Source organism: Ceratotherium simum, chromosome 14 (genome assembly GCF_057802395.1).
Source record: "Ceratotherium simum simum isolate JZ-2026a chromosome 14, ASM5780239v1, whole genome shotgun sequence".
Classification (NCBI taxonomy): Eukaryota; Metazoa; Chordata; class Mammalia; order Perissodactyla; family Rhinocerotidae; genus Ceratotherium; species Ceratotherium simum.
The window spans coordinates 9,605,694-9,627,144 of NC_141913.1; positions in this window are offsets into that span (position 1 = coordinate 9,605,694).

The following is a 21,451-nucleotide window of genomic DNA, read 5'->3' on the forward strand; positions in this document are numbered from 1 at the left end:
TTTTATGATATATCAAGTTGCTGCATAGTTTTTGGACTATATCTGAATTCTATTCATTGCAACTGATCCAAGTATATATCTTGCAGTATTGCTTATATTTACAACAACTAGAAAAAACTAGTAGAAGAATGAATAAATACATTAGGGAACATCCATATCACAGAATATTATTTACCTCAGAAAAAGAATGAATTTATAAATATTAGTCTGGATGGATAGCCATGCATACTATGTTTTCTTTTTTTTGTTTTTTGATTTTTTGGTGAGGAAGATTGGCCCTGAGCTAACATCTGTTGCCAATCTTCCTCTTTTTGCTTGAAGAAGATTGTCACTGAGCTAACATCTGTGCCAATTTTCCTTTATTTTGGATGTGGGTCGCCACCACAGCATGGCTTGATGAGCAGTGTGTAGGTCCACACCCAGGATCCAAACCATCGAACCCTGGGCCACTGAAGCAGACCATGCAAACTTAACCACTATGCCACCAGGTCGGCCACCATACTATGTTTTCTTTTAATAAACAATTTGCAGAGTGAAATTTGAGAGCTAGAGCCTTCCATAATTGAATATATTTGCCAGAAAAATGTTTAGATCAATTATTTCACAGAGTGATGTTGGGGAAAGGAAAGAATATTAACTTTATAGATGTCTGAATTGCTTAATTTGTTGAAATAAGCAAGCGTGAACTTTTGTAATTTAAAAATCCAACAACATAAAGTTTTTAAAAATCCTTAGTTGTCTATGTGTCAAAGGCTTTGTTATTTATTTGCATCACTACAATTAAGCAGAGGCAAAAAACCCAGCAGCCGTAAGTAAAAAATAAAAGACATACTTAGCTACATAAAAATTAAGAATGATATTTAGCAAAGAAATATCATAAATAAAGTTGCAAAAGGAAACTCATTGAGAAAGGATATGGAGGATCTAGAAGAAAGAATATTTCTCACATACAAAGAGGTTTTATAAATCAGTAATGAAAATACAAATAAACAAATAATAAAATGGGCAAAGGTTATGAGTTAGTAATTCACAAGAAAGGAAATACTAGTGGTAAATTTTATATATATATATATATGTATATATACATACCGCACACATAAATAAAATGTTATATATTTTATTTTAAATAAAATGTTAAAATAAAAATTTATATTTCCACCCATCTCCAAAGAAATTGAAGCAGCAGCAGGCTGCCCCATGTTAGAATCGTAATATCTAATAGGGCAGCACAAATATCCTGCTGAATGAGGTACTGATAAAAACAGGCCTGGACTGACCCCACAGCTGGGATACTACCAACATGGCTTCTCCCAGTGCTGCTTATTTCTAAGAGTTTAAAGAAGAATTCCTGAAGCAGAGCTGCCTGGTGGAGATCAATCCTGAAAAAGGAATGCTCAACAGTGATTTTATAGTGCCCAGAGCTCCCTGCCCTGGGGCTTACTCCTCCTCCCTCCCTAATACTCACATAGAAGGGTCTGGCCTTCATCCTTGCCCCCAAACACATTACCAGAAAGAGCAGCTTTTATTCCCAGGTGAATACGAGCTCACAGGAACAAATAACTAGATATCTGAGAACTTCCTTAATAGACAAAAAGTAAGCTACACAATATGTACCATGTAAAGTGGAATTGAAGCAAATGGACCAAGAATTTTAAATATGTATTATACATATGGAAATGTTGTATTATATTAGAACCAAAAAGTGAGAATTAAAAGTCATAAGGAAAAAAGTAGACAAGTTGAATATGAAATACATAAAAATTGAAGTAAGGAACATAATAGATAGAAAAAAATAACAGAAGAAAGAATTAGATAGAGGAACTTTACCAGTAGGCAACAGGAAAGGATAAAGACACATTAAAAGAAAAAGTAAAACATTTGAAGGACAGACAATATATCAATGTCTAATAAGAGTCTCAGAAGGACAGACTTTTTTTAATGAAAAGCAGGAATTATGTAAAGAAATGATGACGATAAATACTAGAATTTTTTAAAAAATTAATTGTCACCAACCAAAAGATACAGGCTCTATTGGCTATATGAGAAACATTTAAAACAAAAAGACAGAAATGTTGAAAAATAAAAAATATATAAGCACATAAAAATAAATATGAACCAAGAGAAAACTGAGGTAGCCATCTTAATACTAAGAAAATACAATTTAAGGGAAAAAATGTCAAAAAGAAAAAGGAGAGCAATATATACTCAAAAAAAAGGAGAATGAAAAGAAGATACAACCACTAAAAACATATATGCACCTAACAATATAATCTTAAAATATATAAAGCAATAACTGACAGAACTGTAAGGAAAAATAGATCATTTAACAATTATAGTTGGAAATTTTAACAGACAACTCTCAGGAAACAATAGATGAAGCAAAAAGAAAATAAGAAGAGATACTGAAGATCAGAACAGTCCAGTTAACAACCTCAAACTATTAGATGTATATGGAAGTCTACATTCAACAAACAGTAAAACATATCCTTTTCTTTTCTTTTTTTTAAACTTTTTTTAATTGACATAACATTGGTTTATAACATTATATAAATTTAGGGTATACATCATTATATTTTGATGTCTGTGTAGACTATATCATGTTTACCACCCAAAGACTAATTGCCATCCATCACCACACACATGCCTAATCACCCCTTTCATCCATCCCCCTTCTTCCTTCTCCTCTGGTAACCACTAATCTAGTCTCTATATCTATGTATTTGGTGGTTGTTGTTGTTGTTTTTATCTTCCACTTATGAGTGAACTCATATGGTATTTGGCTTTCTCCATCTGACTTATTTCACTTAGCATAATACCCTCAAGCTCTATCTATGTTGTCGCAAATGGCACAATTTCATCTTTTTTATGGCTGAGTAGTATTCAGCCATATATATACCACATCTTCTTTATCTAGTCATCCATTGATGGGCACTTAGGTTGTTTCCAAGTCTTGACTATTGTGAACAACACTGCGATGAACATAGGGGTGCAAATATCTTTTTGAATTGGTGTTTTCATGTTCTTTGGATAAATACCCAGAAGTGGAATAGCTGGATCACATGGTAGTTCTACTTTTAAATTTTAGAGGACTCTCCATACTGTTTTCCATAGTTTCTGCACCAGTTCACATTCTCACCAGCAGAGTATAAGGGTTCCCTTTTCTAGACATCCTCTCCACACTTGTTATTTCTTGTCTTGTTAATTGTAACCATTCTGACGGGCATGAGGTGATATCTCATTGCAGTTTTGATTTGCATTTCCCTAATAATTAGTGATGTTGAACATCTTTTCATGAGCCTGTTGGCCATCTCTGGTATATCTTCTTTGGAAAAATGTCTGTTCAAATCACTTGCCCATTTTTTAATTGGGTTGTTTTGTTGTTGTTGTTGAGGCATATGAGTTCTTTATATATTTCGGATATTAACCCTTTATCAGATATATGATTTGAAAATATCTTCTCCCAATTGTTAGGTTGTCTTTTCATTTTGTTGATGGTTTCCTTTGCCTTGCAGAAACTTTTTAGTTTGATGTAGTCCCATTTGTTTATTTTTTCTTTTGTTTCTCCTGCTTGGGGAGACATGGTATTCGGAAAGATACTGCTAAGACTAATGTCAAAGAGCATACTGCCTATGTTTTCTTCTAGGAGTTTTATTTTTCAGGTCTTATATTCAAGTCTTTAATCCATTTTGAGTTAATTTTTGTGTATGGTGTAAGATAATGGTCTACTTTCATTCTTTTGCATGTGGCTGTCCAGTTTTCCCATCATCATTTATTGAAGAGACCTTCTTTTTTCCATTGCATGTTCTTGGCTCCTTTGTCAAAAATTAGCTGTCCATAGGTGTGTGGGTTATTCCTGGGCTCTCAATTCTGTTCTATTGATCTGTGTGTCTGTTTTTGTGCCAGTACCATGCTGTTTCGATTACTATAGCTTTGTAGTATATTTTGAAATCAGGGAATGTGATACCTCCAGTTTTGTTCTTTTTTCTCAGGATTGCTTTGGCTATTTGGGGCCTTTTGTTTTTCCATATAAATTTCAGAACTATTTGTTCTATTTCTGTGAAAAATGTTGCTGGGACTTTGATAGGCATTGTGTTGAATCTGTTGATGGCTTTAGGATGTATGGACATTTTAACAATGTTAATTCTTCCAATCCATGAGCATGGAATATCTTTCCATTTCTTTGTGCCTTCTTTGATTTCTTTCAACAATGTTTTATAATTTTCAGTGTACAGGTCTTTCACTCCTTTGGTTAAATTTGTTTCTAGGTATTTTATTCTTTTTGTTGTGATTGTAAATGGGATTGTATTCTTATTTCTCTTTCTGCTATTTTGTTATTAGTGTATAGAAACGCAACTGACTTTTGTATGTTAATTTTGTACCCTGCAACTTTACTGTATTCATTTATTATTTCTAATAGTTTTTTGGTGGATTCTTTGGGGTTTCTATATGTAAAATCATGTCATCTGACAGTTTTACTTTTTCCTTTCCAATTTTTATCCCTTTTATTTCTTTTTCTTGGATGATTGCTCTGCCTAGGATTTCCAATACTATGTTAAATAAGAGGGGTGGACGTCAGCAACATGGTGGAGTAAACTATTCCCTTTATCTCTCCCCATTTGAACTACAAGTAAGTGGACATTCACTGACCAACAGAGGATACCCACACAACACAACATGACACCTGAGAGACCCACACAGCTATACATCTGAAGGTGGATGGACTGTCTCCAGGAACTAGTGGAGATAGGTGACCACTCCTCTACCCTTCCCCTGTGTGCATGCACTAACACTTTCCCCGCTGACGGGAGTGCCCACAGTGCCACTGCGGTCCCACAAGTGGGAACATGCCTCAACGGGACTGTAAGAATAGGTGGCAGCAAGCCTGAGACTGCATGCGAACACTTTCCTGGCCGGTGGGAGAGCCCACCATGCCACTGTGGTCCCAACAAGTGGCCCAGGCTTGGACCCTATGAAGAATCCCCACCCACCAACCACAGCAGCTGGTATGACCATAAGAAGAGACAGCGGCAGATCTATGCATGCGTGGGAAGAGGCGATGGCAAATTTATGCTCCGTGCAATGCTTTCCCCCAGCAAGCGCGCCCATAGTACCTCTGAGGCCCCACAAACGGGAACGTGCCTCGGTGCGACGGTAAGAAGAGGCAGCGGCAGCCCTGAGCCCCCACATGAACACTTTTCCAACTGGTGGGAGCGCCCACCATACCCCGACAACTTCAAGCAGATGGGGTGGGATCAGAAACACAGCTCCTGCCTCCCCCCAGTGGTAGCAAGTGGAATCTGCAACCTGATACTACCATAAAAGCACCAGCAAAGGACTAATTCATCAAACACCATGAGAAACTACAGCAATAATTCAGAGCAGAAGGAAAATGACAAGTCTCCAGTAATCAACCCTGAAGTCACAGAAACTTACAACCTAAATGACCAAGAATTCAAAATAGCTGTCATAAAGAGATTCAATGAGTTACAAGAAAATTCAGAGAGACAGTTCAAGGAGGTCAGGAATAAAATTAATGAGAAGAAGGAATACTTCACCAAAGAGATTTAAACCAAAAAAGAAAAACCAAGCAGAAATTCTGGATATGAAGAAGACAATTAATGAGAAAAAAAATAATCTAGAATCCTTAAAAAATAGAGCTGACTTTATGGAGGAAAGAATTAGTGATTTAGAGGATAGAAATATAGAAATGCTTTAGGTGGTGGAGGAGAGAGAACTAAGATTTTTTTAAAAATGAAGGAATTCTTCAAGAAATATCTGACTTAATTAGGAAAAGCAATATAAGAGTTATAGGTATTCCAGAAGGAGAAGCGAGGGAGAAAGGAGCAGAGAGCTTGTTCAAAGAAATAATAGCAGAGAATTTCCCAAATCTGGGGAAGGAACCAGACTTACAAATAGATGAAGCCAATAGAACTCCTAATTACATCAATGCTAAAAAGACCTTTTCCAAGGCATTTAATAGTAAAACTGGCAAAAGTCAATGACATAGAGAAAATATAAGGGCAGCAAGGGAAAAGAAACCTTCAAAGGAACACCCATTAGGCTTTCAGTGGATTTCTCAGGAGAAACCTTACAGGCAAGGAGACAATGGAATGATATATTCAAAATACTGAAAGACAAAAACTTACAACCAAGAATACTCTATCCAGCAAAAAACTATCCTTCAGATATGATGGAGAAATAAAAGCTTTCCCTGATAAACAAAAGCTGAGGGAGTTCATTGCCACTAGACCTCCTCTACAAGAAATGATCAAGGATGTCCTCATACGAGAAATAAAAAGGCAAAGGTCTACAAAGCTTTGAGCAAGGAGATAAATAGACAGACTAAATCAGAAAACTGCAGCTGTCTTTCAGAACGGGATAGCAAAAACTTAATTATAACTTCAAAGATAAAGGTAAGGAAGGTTTCAAAAGTAACTATAAACACTTTAACTCAGTCACAAACTCACAACACAAAACAGAATAATTTGTGACAACAATAACTCAGAAGGGGAAGAGGAAGGGGAGGGAACATGCTTAGGCTAATGGAAATAAGAAGCTATCAGAAAATGGACTATCTCATCCATGAGATGTTTTAAACAAACCTCACAGTAACCACTAAACAAAAAATCAGAGCAGGGCCACAATTCATAAAAAAAAGAGAAAACCACCAAAATGAAATGGCTGTCAGAAATACAAAGGAAGAGAAACAATGAAAATATAGAGCAACCGGAAAACAAGAGCTAAAATGGCAGTATTAAGCCCTCATATATCAATAATCACTCTAAATGTAAATGGATTGAATTCTCCAATCAAAAGACGCAGAGTGGCTGGATGGATTAAAAGACAAGACCCAACAATATTTACAAACCCAGGAAACACATCTCAGCTCTAAAGACAAACATAGGCTCAGAGTGAAGGGATGGAAGATGATACTCCAAGCAAATGGCAAACAAAAGAAAGCAGGTGTTTCCACACTTATATCAGACAAAGAAGACTTCAAGATAAAAAAGACAATGAGAGACAAAGAGGGGCAGTATATAATGATGAAAGGGACTTTCCTCCAAGAGGACATTACACCTATGAATATAGATGCACCTAACATAGGAGCGCCAAAGTGAATAAAGCAACCATTAACAGACCTAAAGGGAGAAATTAACAGCAACACAATAATTGTAGGGGACCTCAACACCCCACTTACATCAATGGATAGATCATCCAGACAGAAAGTCAACAAGGAAATAGTGGATTTAAATAAAACACTTGATCAGATGGACTTAATACATATAGAGAGAGCATTCCATCCAAAAACAGCAGAATACACATTCTTCTCAAGTGCACATGGATCATTCTCAAAGACAGACCATATGTTGGGAAACTAGGCAAGCCTCAATAAATCTAAGAAGATTGAAATCATATCAAGCATCTTTTCCAACCACAATGCTATGAAACTAGAAACCAACTACAAGAAAAAAGCTGGGAAAGTCACATATATGTGAAAACTAAACAACATGCTACTGAACAACCACTGGATCAATGAAGAAATCAAAGAAGAAATAAAAAAAATACCTGGAGACAAATGAAAATGCAAATACAACATACCAACTCTTATGGGATGCAGCAAAAGCAGTTATAAGAGGGAAATTCATAGCAATACAGGCCCACCTCAACAAAGAAGAAAAATCTCAAATAAGTAATCTTAAACTACACATAAAAGAACTAGAAAAAGAAGAAAAAACAAAGCCCGAAGTCAGCATAAGGAGGGAAATAATAAAAATTAGAGCAGAAATAAATGAAATAGAGACTAAAAAAACAATAGGAAGGATCAATGATACTAAGTGTTCATCTTTGAGAAGATGAACAAAATTGACAAACCCTTAGCCAGACTCACTAAGAAAAAAAGAGAGAAGGCTCAAATAAATAAAATTAGAAATGAAAGAGGAGAAAGTATAACAGATACTGCAGAAATACAAAGGATTATAAGAGAATACTATGAAAAACTATATGCCCACAAATTGGATAACCTGGAAGAAATGGATAAATTCTTAGACTCATACAACCTCTCAAAACTGAATCAAGAAGAAATAGAGAATCTGAATAGACCAGTCACGAGTAAAGAGATTGAAACAGTAATCAAAAACTTCCCAAAAAATAAAAGTCCAGGACCAGATGGCTTCTCTGGAGAATTTTACCAAACATTCAAAGAAGATTTAATACCTATCCTTCTCAAACTCTTCCAAAAAATTGAAGAAGACAGAGAGCTTCCTAACTCATTCTATGAGGTCAACATTACCCTGATACCAAAACCAGGCAAGGACAGCACAAAAAAGGAAAATTATAAGCCAATATCCCTGATGAACATAGATGCAGAAATCCTCAACAAAATATTGGCAAACTGAATACAGCAATACATTAAAAGGATCATACACCATGATCAAGTGGCATTTATACCAGGGACATCCCTGGTATAAACATTGCAGTTCAACATCTGCAAATCAATCAATGTGATACACTATATTAACAAAACAAGGAATGAAAACCACATGATCATCTCAATAGATGCAGAGAAAGCATTTGACAAGATCCAACATCCATTTATGACAAAAAAAACTCTCAATAAAATTGGTATAGAAGAAAAGTACCTCAACAAAATAAAGGCTGTATATGACAAACCCACAGCCAACATCATACTTAACAGTGAAAAACTAAAAGCCATCCCTCTGAGAATAGGAACAAGGCAAGGGTGCCCACTCTCACCACTCCTATTCAACACAGTACGGGAGGCTTTGGCCAGAGCAAGTAGGCAAGAAAAAGAAATAAAAGGAATCCAAATTGGAAAGGAAGAAATGAAACTCTCACTGTTTGCAAAAGACACGATTCTATATATAGAAAACCCTAAAGAATCCATCAGAAAACTATTAGAAATAATCAACAACTACAGCAAAGTTACAGGGTACAAAATCAACTTACAAAAATCAGTTGCATTTCTATATACTAATAACAAACTAGCAGAAAGAGAAGTCAAGAATACAATCCCATTTACAATTGCAACAAAAAGAATGAAATATCTAGGAATAAATTTAACCAAGGAGGTGGAAGACCTATACACTGAAAACTATAAGACATTATTGAAAGAAATTGAAGAAGATATAAAAAAATGGAAAGATATTCCATGCTCATTGGAAGAATAAACATAGTTAAAATATCCATATTACCTAAAGCAATCTACAGGTTCAATGCAATGCCAATCAGAATTCCAATGACATTCTTCATGGAAATAGAACAAAGAATCCTAAAAGTTATATGGAACAAAAGACCTTCAATAGCCAAAGCAATCCTGAGACAAAGGAGCAAAGCTGGAGACATTACAATCCCTGACTTCAAAATATACTACAAAGCTATAGTAATCAAAACAGCATGGTATTGGCACAAAATCACAAATGTTGGAGAGGATATGGAGAAAAGGGAATCCTCATACACTGCTGGTGGGAATGCAAACTGGTGCAGCCACTATGGAAAACAGTGTGGAGATTTCTCAAAAAATTAAAAATAGAAATACCATACAATCCAGCTATCCCACTACTGTATATTTATCCAAAGAACTTGAAATCAATAATCCAAAGAGATTTATGCACTCCTATGTTCATTGCAGCATTATTCACAATAGCCAAGACATGGAAACAACCCAAGTGCTCTTCTACAGAGGAATGGATAAAGAAGATGTGGTATGTATATATGTATAATGGAATACTACTAAGCCATAAAAAAAGACAAAATCATCCCATTTGCAACATGGGTGGACCTTGAGGGTATGATGTTAAGTGACATAAGCCAGATGGATAAAGACAAACACCATATGATTTCACTGATATGTGGAAGATAAACACATGGATAAAGAGAACAGATTAGTGGTTACCAGAGGGTAAGGAGGTGGTGGGTGGGTGAAAGGGGTATAGGGACACATATGTATGATGATGGATAAAAATCAGACTACTGGTGGTGACCACGATGCAGTCTATACAGAAACTTATTAATAATGTAAATCTGAAATTACACAATGTTATAAACTGTTATGATCTCAATAAAATAATTGAAAAAAAAAAAGAGTGTCAAAAGTGGGCATCCTTGTCTTGTTCCTGTTCTTAGAGGGATAGCTTTCAGTTTTTCACCATTGAGTATGATGTTAGCTGAAAACACATTCTTTTCACGTCCATATGGAATATTTACAAAACAAGACCATTTATTAGGCCATAAAGGTAGCTTCGATAAATTCTGTCTCCTATCATAATGTAACAAAGTTAGAAATCAAAAGCAATATAGTTTCTTAAAAATACTATATGTATTGAAACCAGAGCATATTATAAAATAATATGTTTTGCAACTAAATAGCATTTTAAATAACATGATTTAAAAAAATCAAATATTTAGAATTAAATGATAGCAAAGCACTGTATGATAAATTATGGAGAAGACAGCAAAAGCAGTGCTAGGAGGAAATTTATTTTTATTTATTTTTTATTTTTTTGCAAGGAATGACTCACCCTGAGCTAACATCTGTTGCCAATCTTCCTCTTTTTTTTTTAACTCTTCCCAAAGCCCCAGTACATGGTTGTATATCATAGTTGTAAGTCCTTCTAGTTCTGTATGTGAGCCACCACCACAGTATGGCAACTGACAGATGGGTGGTGTGGTCCTGTGACCAGGAAACAAACCAGGCTGCAAGGGTGGGAGTACAGAACTTTAACCACTAGACCATTGGGGCTGGCTCAAAATTTTTTTTTTTTTTTTTTTTTTTGGTGAGGAAGATTAGCCCCGAGCTAACATCTGTTGCCAATCCGCTTATTTTGCTGAGGAACATTGGCCCTGGGCTAACATCCATGCCCATCTTCCTCTACTTTATATATGGGATGCCTGCCACAGCATGGCTTGATAAATGGTACATAGGTCCACGCCCAGGATGCGAGCCTGCAAACCCCAGGCCACCAAAGCAGAGTGCGCAAACTTAACTGCTACGCCACCAGGCCAGCCTCAGTAATTTATATTTTTAAACACACTTATAAGAAAATAAGAAAGATTATAAGCAAACAAGATAAGAATTCAACTCAAAAATTGGGGAAAGTATAGTAGAAAAAATCCAAAAAAGCAAAAAGGAAGGAAATTATACTAAAGATAAGGGCAGAAATCAATGAAAGGGAGAACAAAAATAAAAGAACCTTAACAACACTAAAAGCTGTTTTCTTTTAAGATTGGTAATATAGAAAACCTCTTGCAAGATTGATGAAGAAAAAAGCGAATATTCAAATGAATGAAATATAGAACTGAAAAGGATAGATGACTATAAATATAACCGATTAGAAAATAATAAGAGTATTATGAACAACTATACACTAATAAATTTTAGACAAAATGAAATGGATAAATTCCCAGAAAAAAATGACAAAATTGATGTCAGAAAAAATAGAAAATTTGAATAAGCCAATAAATACTAAAGAAATTGACGAGATAATCAAAAACCTCCCCTCACAAAAAGAATTTACCTCAAATTATTTACAGATGAAGTCTACCAAAGTTTGTACAGTAATTCCTACATTATATGTTGTACCAGAAAATCAAAAAAAAAGTGACAGCTTCCTGGTTTATTTTATGAAACCAGTATAATCTTAATTCCAATATGAGATAAGGATATGATAAGAAAAGAAAACTATAGGCCTCTTTCACTTATGAATGTAGTTGTAAAAATACTAAATAAAATAGTAGCTAATGGAATCCTAATCCAATAAGGTTTATCCCAAGAATGCGAGGATGGTTCAATATATGAGAATCTATCAAATTAATTCACCTTGCTAATAGGCTACAAGAGGTAAATTGCATTATCTCAAATGATGAAGAAGAAGCTTCTGATAAAACTCACCACTCATTTTTTCTTAAGTCCTAGCAAACTAGGAACAGAAGGAAACTTTCTTAACTTTGTAAAGGTTATATATCAAAGCCTTCAGTAAACATTATACTTAAGAGAGAAATTTTAGATGCATTCCCTTTAAGACAAAAACAAGATAAGGATGCCTACTATCACTATGTCATCACTATGTCTGTTGAACATTACAGTGGAGGTCCTGCCCAACTCTACAAGAGAAAAAAAAGAGAGGTAAGAATGAAAAGAGAAGGTATAAAAATAACATAATTTGCAGATGATATAATCATCCATGTAGAAAAACTAACAAAACAATCAGCCAAACGTTTAGAACTAGTAAGAGAGCTCAGGAAAGTTATAGTGTAAAAAAGCAACTTACATAAATCAATAGCATTGTTCTACATCAGGAATGTGAAAACTAGGACCTTGTGGGCCAAATCCCCTCCAAGACCTGTTTTTATAAGGCTCCACGAGCTAAGAATGATTTTCATATTTTTAAAAGTTTGCAAAAAACCAAAGAAGAATATTCAACAGAGATCTTATGTGACTACAAAGCCTAAATTATTTACTATCTGGCCCTTTACAGATAAAGTGTGACTATCTTTGGTCAAAAACGATAACCAACTAGAAAACCTAACTTTTAAAAATAGAGTACTATTCATAATAGCAACAAAAATCATATGATTTCTAAGTAACTAAATCAAGAAACCATAAGTCCTCTGTGGAAAAAAATTTTAAACTCTGATAAAGAATGCATACAATGATCTGAATTAATGGGAAGAAATTCCATGCTCTTAGATGGATTGCCTGAATCTCCCCCAAATTAATCTACAAATTCAGTGCAATTCCAATTGGACTTTTTTAGAATTCAATAAGCTTCTTCAAAAATCCATATGGAAGAAGTATCCACAAAAATAGCTCATTCGCTTTATAAAAGATTGAGTAGGGGGTTGCTCTAGCATATACTAAAATATATTTAAATGTGATAATAAAAGCAGTGTGATAATATATGCATGAACAGACAAACTGACCAACGGAACAGAATTAGAGATTTCAGAGATAGATCCATACATATGTGGGAACTTAACACATGATAAAGGTGGCACCACAAACCAGTGGAGGAAAGTTGATTGTTCAGTAGATGCCTGGGGAAATCTTGCTCACTCTAGGAAGAAAAAGAAAACTCAATCCCCACCTAACACCACAAATAAAGGTGGACTCAAGATGGGTTACAAAACTAGGTATGAAAAGTAAAACTATAAAGTCAACAGAAGAAAATATTGGAGAAAATCTTTGTGACCTAGAAGAAGTCTCCTTAAACAAAACTTTAAAAACATGAGCTATCAGGCAACAACAACAACAAAATCAACTTAATTACATCAAAATTAGGGATATCTGTTCAACAAAAGACACTAAAGACAAAGTTAAAAGAAAGATAAAATAGGAGAAGATATTTGCAATGTCTAAAACCAACAAAGGATAAACATCTGTGTATATGTGTGAGACGATAGACATGGGGAATGTGGATAAAAGTGAAGAATTAAATAACAAAATCAGAGAGAGACCTACCACAAACCACTGGTGAAAACGTGACATGAACTGAGAATTATAATTAACCTCACTCTCTACATCTGAGGTTCATGGGGAAAAAATACCATATTTCACCAAATCTGGGACACTTTTTGATTGTTAAGATGTCGCTAGGAAAGGAAAACTACCAATTAAACTATGACACAATGCTTTCTCATCATGTAAAGTTTTATTTTATACTTTTGCAAATGCTTTTAGACTTACTTGGAAAATTTTTTTAATATTATCCTTGTCATATATAAAAAGAAAGAAATATAAGTAAAGTAAGTTGGTTAAAGTATTCCTAGAACTTCATTACATTCAGAATCCAGCTCTTCTGGATTACTTTTTAATTCAGACTGGTCGATGCCCATGCCTTGGCACACAGTTCCATTCTCATCAGGAATGTTAGTGCACATTTTCTTATAAGAGGAACCAAATGAAATGCTGACATTTGACTGTTTGTGACCAAAAAATGGCAATTTCCTATGGCTCAACCTAATAAATGAGTGCTCCTTTATCTCCAGAATTTTCTTCCAACCTTCTGATACCCCTTCTGCAAGTTTTAATGCTAGCGCTCTCTGATTCTCCCCAGAAGATATCAAAGGAAGGTTTTTTTCTTTAGACAATAACCAGGATATCACTGCTTCAAATGGTTTTTAAATACCTTTTGGACTGGAAACATCAAAAGATTGTAGTTGTCCAGTCCTGTCACCAAGAATAATATCCAAGGTCATTCATGCACAGGCAAGGAAAACTCTGTCGCAACCACCAGCTGGCCAAGAGCAATTGAAAGATGCCCTGCGGATTATGAGTGGGGTTCTAACTTTATAAATGTTAAAATGGGGGAGATCCAGCTTAGAATTGATGAGTACAGTAAAATATTAATAATCAATAAATAGAAATAGTAAATAGATAATATGAATAAATAATAAATTTCTAAAGCATTCAGTGGAAGTTTTAAGTGTGGTGGGTGCTGCCAGCACCACACCCATTATTCCCTACACTCACTTTCCAGCGCGTGCCTCTTGCTGTATCCTCTACTCTGTCTGTGCCTGCTCACAGGGCAGGGCAGACTGTGGGGAGCTAACATCCCTGGGAGCAGCTGTCAGCCAAGGATGGATGGGAGTGAGAGGACAAATACCTCAGCTTTCTCCCCCTTCAAGGCAGTGACTCTGAGGCTGGTTCTTCATCATCTCCCCGAGTTCCCAGGGGGCTTGAAGACCTGCTCAGACACATTCAGAGTGGCTTCCTTCTCTTCCCTCTATCGCTTCTCCACTCTCTGACTGATGCTTCCTGAGATTTCCTCCCAAATAAACTTCTTGCACTCAAATCCTTGTTTTAGTGTCTGCTTCTGGGGAGATGCAACCTAAGACAGCAAGCAAATCTTTTTAATTAATTTTATTTATTTTTTTCCCCCAAAGCCCCAGTAGATAGTTGTATGTCATGGTTGCACATCCTTCTAGTTGCTGTATGTGGGACGCGGCCTCAGCATGGCCGGACAAGCGGTGCGTCGGTACGCACCCGGGATCTGAACCCCGGCCGCCAGCAGCGGAGCGCGTGCACTTAACCGCTAAGCCACGGGGCCGGCCCTAGCAAGCAAATCTTATCGAAGAACCTTATGGCATTGAACCACCATCTGACACAAAAGGTTTATGAGCATCCCTCCCCTCCCTCTCCCCTCCCCCCACCAAGAGCAGCTCTCTTTCCTGGGGTTTGAACCTGAAAGTTGCCTCCTCCTGTCTCCTCCCCGCAGTCCATGCCCGGTCTTCCCTTTGACTTCTCAGCTTCTCCCCTCCCCTTCCCATTCCACCACCTCACCTTCCTGTCCCTCCTCGTTATAAACACGACTTTGCTTCTTTCCCTCCAGTAACTCCAAGAAATGCATTGTTGGATGCAATGAGCAGAAAATTCTCTATACAGAGCCTGACCCCCTGTGGTGAAGAGGTGTGTTCACATTAAAAAAAAAAAAAAAAAACACTAAATTTAATTAAATAATATTAAATGAACAAGTAATTTTACCCCTAAGACACTCATGTTTAATAGTCAACATACATCAGAGATGTTCAGAATGCAGGAAAAGTTTGCACACATGTTAGCAAGCAAATCTCCTTAAGTGGCCAAGTAGAATTATCAGAAGGTATAGAGATATGCAGATGTCAAAAAGCAGTGGTGAGATATTCAGATGGCCAATAAGCATATGAAAAGATGCTCAGCGTTACTAAAAACTAAGGAAAGGCACATCAAAACCATAATGAGATATTGTATTAGTCATCTCAGGCTGCTGTAACAAAATACTCAAATACTGGGTGGCTTATCAACAATATTTATTTCTCACAGTTCTGGAGCCTAGAAGTCCAAGATCAGGGTGCCAGCATGGTCAGGTTCTGTGAGGGCCCTTTTCCAGGTTGCAGGCGGCTGCCTTCTTGTGTCCTCACATGGTGGAAAGAGAGCAGGCCAGCTCTCTGGTCTCTTCTTATAAGGGCAGTAACCCCATTCACGAGGGCTCCACCCTCATGACCTGACTACCTCACAAAGCCCCATCCCCAAACACCAGCACACTGGGATTAGAGTTTCAACACATGAATTTGGGAGGAACAAAAACACTCAGTCCATAGCAGGTATCACCTCACACCCCTTAGGACAGCTACTATCAAAAAACCAGAAAATAGTAAATGTTGGCAAAGATGTGAAGAAATTGGAACCCTTGTGCACTGTTGGTATGAATGTAAAATGGTGCAGTTGCTATGGAAAACAGTATGATGGTTCCTCAAAAAAGTAAAAATAGATCTACCATACAATCCAGCAATCCCACTTCTGGGTACCCAAACAATTGAAAACAGGGACTAGAACAGATATTCGTATACTCATGTTTCATAGCAGTATTATTCACAATAGCTAAAATGTGGAAGCAACACAAATGTCCACCAATGGATGAATGGATCAAGGAAATGTGGTATATATACATACAATGGAATACTATTCAGCCTTAAAAAGAACAGAAATTCTGTCACATGCTACAACATGGATGAACCTTGAGGACATTATACTAAGTGAAATAAGCAAATACAGAGAGACGAATACTGCATGATCTCACTTATATGAGGTATCTAAAATAGTCAAACTCATAGAAACAGACAGAATGGTTGCCAGGGGCGGGGGGGAGGGGGAAATGGGGAGCTGTTGTTTAATGGGTACAGAGTTTCAGATTTGCAAGATGAAAAATTATGGGGACTGCAGAACAGTGTGGTATACTTAACACTACTGAACTGTACACTTAAAAATGGTTAAGACAGTAAATTTTATGTTATATGTATTTTACCACCATTAAAAATAAAAACAAAAATGCAATGGCATCTTTTGAACTGTAAGAGGAGGCAGACCTGAAAAGTTAAAACCTTTCTTACCCTCTTTTCTGCAGTTCTGCCTTAGTATTAATAAACAGGAAATGTAATCCATAAGCTCTGTGCCAGGGCCAGGTCTCAGTATAAAGCTCAGGGCACAACAGCCCTCCAAGCATACTATTTCTTATGCCTGTTTCATGCTCCCTGCAGATCTGATCATTTACACACACTTAGGGGTTAATAAAGGTAACATGGCCTATGTTGCCTTATTTTCCCTAATAGAAGAAGAATAACTCATAGAAAGAGGGACTCTGTCAAACACATTTGGTTAGAAATCTCTTATTAAAATAAAAGATTAAAGCAAATATCTTTTTTGTGATAATGATCCAGTATTATAAAAGGCCACAAAATTAAAAGCACACAATGGCTTATTGCTGCACCTAAACCCACGGTGGTGATGTTTATTGAATTATTAAATAGGCAATTATGATAACCTACGATATTAAAGAGGGAGTTGAGGCGGTAAAGACTGACGTGTTGTTCTCAGGGGAGCTGCGCGAGAGGAGCGCCCTCACCCGCTTTGTGCCTGCACAACTGGATTCAACCACACAGCGGAGCTTGTCCACAAGGCCCATATTTAACAAAAGAACAACTTGTGTTCCCAAAATTTTGTTAAAAAAAATAAACAACTTTGCATTGCCACCCCATCAGGGAATAGAGTTTTAATGAACACACGAAGCAACTAGGTGACATCTTTATCAGCCCTCATAAACCTTGATTGAACACACAGCGATAAGGCCTGTTTAAACTGTCCTCCTCCTGATAACAGGCCTGGAGTCAGCGCCGGCCTTAGCAACTGGCAGGGAAAAGAGGCCTCTCCAAAACCCCAAGTGCAGGCCTGCTAAGCGCAGGGAGCCACAAAAATCCAAAGCTCTGGGCAGCTGTTTTATTTGGGGGTGAGGGTAGGGCGGTGGGTAGGTGGGTACAGGCCCTTCCCCCTGGTTTTCCTGGAAGGAAACTTTCTTGAGACCCAGCTTTGGCACCTGGGGGTGAAGAAGAGGCTGGAGAGAAAAGGGTGCTTTAAGCCCTTGTGACCTTTAGCATTTACATCTGCAAACACAGAGAAGTCCAGAGGGGTGGTTTTAAAGGATTTGGGAATGGCCAGCTCTGGTTTTCTTTCTACCAGCGTCATAAATGAGTGAAAGGCACAGACATCTAAAAGAACAGGGAGCCATGAGATTCTTCTATTAAGCTTTAAGTCTTCTATTAAGCTTTAAGTCTGATTCCTATAGCCTGTTCCTCTTATGCTCTAGCACGTCCAGTCACTACTTGCTTCTTCAAGTCCCATCCCCTTGCCCTCCAACCTTCCCAATCCAGAGCCCACAGCGACCCCCACAGGCTTCAGCAGCCAGCGCCGCTGGTGGGGGAGGCTATAATTCTGTGAAACGACGGCGGCTGGTCTCAGCAGCCACATCCAGAGAAGGAGGACATTCATGATGGAGGCAGGCTGAAGATCCACTTCACAAGTGGTAATGAAAAACGCTCTGAGCTGGGATTCACGGCCCCTGGTTCTGGTCCCAGCCTTCTCCCACTAACTGGCAGTCCTTGGGTACAGTCTGTAACTTTTCTGAGCCTCCCTGTCTTCAACTGAAAGAAGAGACAGGTGGACTGAAAGATCTTTCAGATGTCTTTCAGGTTTAAAATTAAATGATTCCATTAAAAAGCATTTTTCCGTATTCCCTTAGGCCTCCCTCTCCTCCAACTTTTGATAAAATTTAGTTACCACAATGGATTATCTTATAGGTCAGGACAAAGCACACAGTAGGTTATTTCCTAGATCACTAAGATAGAAGTTTTCACAATAACCTCCAACACATGGATGACAATAAAATTTCCCCTCTTCTCCCCCCACCCCCCACACTGGACATGCCTCCAATGAGGGCAAAGTCAACCCCTAAGATGCCTTCCTGAGGGCCAGTAACCCAGAGCTTTGGCAGAACAGGAGTGGAAGGAAGTTTTACAGCTGGGAAATTCCACTGTCCTATGGAAAACACCTGGCCTCTGCGATGTTCAGGGACTTGTATCTTCAGATGAGTTTGTAAAAGAACTTTTAAGCTCTTTTGACCCAGTAGGTAAACAGGAAGCAAGGTCACCTCTGGGGAAACTGGGCTCTAAGATAATAACCTGTCTTTTGAGTTATACCCAGCACACGCTCCATGCCAGCAATTTCACTTGAACATTTACATGGAATTTTATATTTGTAAAGTGGTTTCCCATCACTTTGCCATAAGTTTAAGCCCCTACAACACTATGCAAATATTATTTGCAATTTTTTATAAAGAAGGGATTTTATGCACACAGAGAAAAAGCAAGCAAAGTGAGGAAACTAATAAATACAGTAGTCCCCCTTATCCGCGGTTTCACTTTCCGCAGTTTTAGTTACCTATGGTAAACCACGGTCTGAAAATATTAAATGGGAAATTCCAGAAATAAACAATTCATAAGTTTTAAAATGTGCAATGAAATCTTGCACCATCCTGCTCCGTCCAGCCAAGGACATGAATCATCCCTTTGTCCAGGGTACCCACGTTTTAAACGCTACCCAACTGTTAGTCACTTAGCAGCCGTCTCCGCTATCAGATGTACCGTTGTGGTATCACAGTGCTTGTGTTCAAGTAACCCTTATTTTACTTAAAAATAGCCCCAAAGCACAAGAATAGTGATGCTGGCAATTTGGATATGCCACAGAGAAGTTATTGTTGTTAATCTCTTCCCATGCCTAATTTATAAAGTAAACTTTATCACAGGTATGTATGTACAGGAAAAAAATGTAGTATGTACAGAGTTCGGTACGATTGCAGTTTCAGGCATCCACTGAGGGTCTTAGAACATACCCCCGTGGATAAGACGGGACTACTGTACTGAAGCAAAGATTCTGGTTTTACGGGTGACAATCTTACATACATCAGTACACTGTGTGTATTTTCCAAACCCAAAACTAGCACGTGAGATGTGATGACCACGGATGTGCTTTTGAGGGCGATGCAGCAGAAAAGCTGAAACCCCAGCACCCTGCGGCAATCTCACGTAGTCATCAAACCTACAGGAGTTCCTGGGAAGCTCCTGGAGGAGAAAGGACACGTGGGATCCGCTCTCCAGAGCGGAGACACGGCGGCAGTCAGCAAACTCAAGTATTGAACCATCATAATATTCATGCATCCTAAGGGAAAGAAGCAGACCTCGAGGGAGGACCAGGTAATCTAATACTATTTCCTCATGCTCCCCGTTGCACTCAGAGAGCATGCCTCTTTCCACACCATTTCTAGACTTAGGGTGCTAATACAATTTATCACCCAAACAGGACACGTGAAAAGAGGACCCTAGTAGTAATTACAACAGGCATCAGCTAGGATTGGCCCAGGCAAACAGGACATCCAGTCACCCTATCTACACACTTGAAGGACCCTGGGACATTTATTCCTATCTCTTAGAAGCCATACTCACACAACTCAACTTAGATAATTTTTCCAGATTTTCCTCCTCTTTATGAAAATTCAATAAGTCCAGGTCTTGACTATTACAATTTTTATTCATTCCTTCCTTCAGCAAACACTTATTGATCCCCTACAAATGTGGCAGGCACTGTGATATCCGCTGTGCCCTCAAGGAGCTTGTAGTAGAGTGGTGCATAGATTGGGATTAGAATCTTGGCTTCACCTTGAACACAGGACCTAGCTTCTCTGAGCCTCAAGCTTCCTAATCCATCACATGGGGATAATAAAGTAACTACCACACAAGATTGCTGTGAGGATTAAACGGGTCTGTGCATGTAAAGCGCCTGGCACAGATGAGGTGCTGTGTCAGTGTTACTGCAGTCAGCAAGGGCCACCCATTTCTGACCTAACCATTTCATTCATAGTGATTCTTTCCCCTATACCTAATGTATGACACAGTCCACAAAACACTTACCTCATTCACTCAGCTCACTAAGTGGCCACAGGATGCCGGACACTGGGGAAGACACAAGGAGGCGTAGACAGCGTAAATCTCAGCCTCTTGGGAATTTTACGGTGAATGGAGGAGGGAAGACATTCATGATTGGAAATGAAAACAACCACGCGTATTAAAAAGTCAGTGCTTAAACACATGAAATAAAAAAGAAAAAATCAGTGCTTAGTAACTCTGACTACACATTAGAATCATATGAAGAGACTTTTTTAAAAAAAGCAGGGACTCTTCCACTTACCAACTGAATGAGGCTTTCCAGGGGTAAAGCAAATAACGCAGAACATTGAGAGAAGTGTTTCAAGGCACATGGATAAGCCGTGAGGCCTTAGCAACCCTCGATAGTAGTGTCTCAGTTAAGATTTTTTGAGGGTTTTCTATGCCTCATATGTTGTACCAAGAGCTCCATGAGTTGTTTTGGTCCAAGATGGCTTCGTGGAGGAAGGACTCGAGCTAGAACTGTGAACAATGGTGGGATTCAGAAAAAGAGAAAGAAACAGTGCTTTCCATGACGCAAAGGAGAGAATTTTAGTAGTGGAAGTGGAGGGTACATTTTTGGATTGGGGACAAATAGAAGAATGAAGAGATTAAAAAGTAAAGCAGGGGCCGGTCGGTGGCGCCAGCG